General features: G+C 45.0%; 1 pseudogene; it reads left to right on the forward strand.

Annotated features, from left to right (window-relative positions):
• Positions 1 to 888: 888 nt before the first annotated feature.
• LOC102872669 overlaps positions 889 to 2,590 on the forward strand; it is a 21,706-nt pseudogene continuing 20,004 nt past the window's right edge.

Consider the following 2,590-nt stretch of genomic DNA (forward strand, 5'->3'; position numbering starts at 1 on the left):
TTAAGAAAAAAAGGTATTGCATTAGAGAAATTCACTGTTAAGGACTTCTCTGCGGATCTCAAGAGCAAGATATCTATTTAAAGAGTAAGAGTTTTGCTTGCATATGATATCAGTGATTTGTTCAACTTTGTCATGGCATCTTTGTTTGGAATGGGAGTAAATATGGATCTCTTCCAGTCAGTCGTCTTCCAGTTTTTTTAGTACAACCTGGTGAGCATATTCAGAGCAGCATTTGTTTGTTGAAATATGTCAATTAGTGTTCCATTAATTTCTGGGGCCTTATTTTTTGTCAAGTTCTTCAGAGCAGCCTGCACTTCCTCTTTCATCACCATTGCCTCTTGAACATGTATATTTTTTTTTTCTTGAAATTCTTCTGTGTCAGCCATTTATTTTTGGTTCAGTGAAGGACTTGGTATACTCCTTCCATCTTCTTTTAATCAGTCCTGGATCATTCAATAATCTGTCTATAAGATCCTTAAGTATTGCAACTCAAGGGTTAAATTTATTCTTTAATTCCATCAGTTTAAGAAACACTGAGTTGAGAGAAGACCACTGGCAGTCGACAAAGAAGGGAGGCCAGTGAGGGAGCGCTGGGCCTTAGGCAGGCTTTGGGTAACTGAGGACAGAAAACTGCTGCTTGCTGAGCTTGCTATATCTGGCTCTTTCTCTGAACCTCCATGTTGACCCCACTGATCCTGTGTACCATTTCTCCTCTTTTCTTGGTTCCTGCAGCATTTTGTCTTCCCTTTTACTCTATGAAGGCGGAGGTGGTGGAGTGGAGTGGGATTGGAAAACTTCGAATCACTGGGCTGAGAATGCTCTATCTACTCCCCTCCTGGCTATTTCCCACTAGAGTCTTGACGAGAATCTGCTATCCATGAAGGTAACATGCATTCTGAAACTCCCCTGTATGGAACTATTCACAGCTGGATGAATAGTGAGAGAGTCTACACATGTGGGACAACAAAGACAGAAAAAGCCCTGTAAGTGATGAGGACTCCTCCAAAACCAGACTGGAACTGAGGGGAAAATGTTTTAAATCCCACTGTGGTGCATGCCACTATGGCCCATAAGATCAACGACCTGGCAGCACAGAGCACGGACTGAAGCAGCCTGATTTGTGAGGTGTTTGTGTCCGAGGAAATATTGTCTACTCTAGCTTGTGTGGACTGGGCTCTCAGAAAGGTTGTGAGGCTGCTATGAGCACTCTTAGTGCTCCTAGGTTTTGTTCCAAACAAAATCCAGAGATGCAGTTCAAATCAAATACTTCTGAAGCAGTGGCACTTTTGACTGTGTCTAGAAAATCCCCAAATGGCTTCAGTGCTATATACAAAACACCACCAGGAATTAAACAAACAAAACAAAACAACATTGTGCCCACAGCCAAGATGCTGGACTTGGACAGGCCCATGAATGACAAAGAGATCCCTTTCAGCATCAGTGGTGCTAGTTACCTGCAGCTGGCCTGGGTCAACCTTTGCATGGAGGGGACCACCCCATCCATCTACCCTTTCCTCAACTTGACAAATAAGTATTCCCTGAACATGTACAAGGCACTACCTCAGCAGTCCTACAGCTTAGCTCAGTTACTGGACTCTCCAGGCTGCACCAATGCAGAATGCTTTCCTCTACCTGCGGCCACCTCACTATGTCAGTCCCCATATCCCATATTCTCTGGCTTTGCCCATGAGGTTCTCCATGCCATCAGCCTCACCTACCATCTTGCTTCTCATTCACTGTACAGATAAAAGCTTCACATGGAAGAAGAGGGTCAGTCCTGGCAACTCTGTGGAGTCCTATGTCTATCTTCATATCCATAACAGTAAACACCCTGTGATGCCCTCTGTCAAACTGGTTTCCAGAGTTCTGTCAGGGGATATAGCTCTCATGCTGTCCCCTCTTCTCGGCCTTCATTCCCTGTGCACCTGCCCACTTAGTCTGTTGCTGACACCTACTCCAAATTCCACAAGCATTACACCAGGTTGGATCTCCAGCTCTCTTTCCGTCACCCTGTCAAAGCCATATATGACTTTTAGAAGTGAGCTCTCTGTGGCCAGGATCTCCAATGGCAAGTATCCTAAGGCTCCTGAAGGGGCCAAAACACCCAGCCAGTTCCTGGGCATGCCTGGAAAACAAAGGCAGAAGACAGAAAAGATGGCAGCTTGCCTCCCCTGTTGGAGAATTAGAAAATTACCAAAGACCTCACCAACAAACCATTAAATGTGTCTTCTCAAGTGGTGGATACAGATGTTTCCAAAGGTGACCACGTGAAGATGGCTTCCATGGTTCTCATTCACAGCAGAGCTGGAATTGGCTAGTGCTCACTGAGAGTGAATGTTCGAAAGAAACCTTATCTCCCCCAGGAAATGGCTATGCTATCTACAGATCTGCATGGTTCAAAATTGGGAAGAGCATATGCCAGGGATGCATCCTATCTCCATACCTTTTCAACCTATATGCAGAACAGATTATCCGGGAGGCTGGGCTCTATGAGAAGAAATGTGGGGTCAAGATTGGTGGACGATTTATCAACAATCTGCGTTATGCAGATGACACAACCCTGCTTGCTGAAACTGAGGAGGACCTGAAG

Source organism: Elephantulus edwardii, unplaced genomic scaffold, assembly GCF_000299155.1.
Source record: "Elephantulus edwardii isolate Elephantulus edwardi_28Jun2011 unplaced genomic scaffold, EleEdw1.0 scaffold00290, whole genome shotgun sequence".
Taxonomy (NCBI): Eukaryota; Metazoa; Chordata; class Mammalia; order Macroscelidea; family Macroscelididae; genus Elephantulus; species Elephantulus edwardii.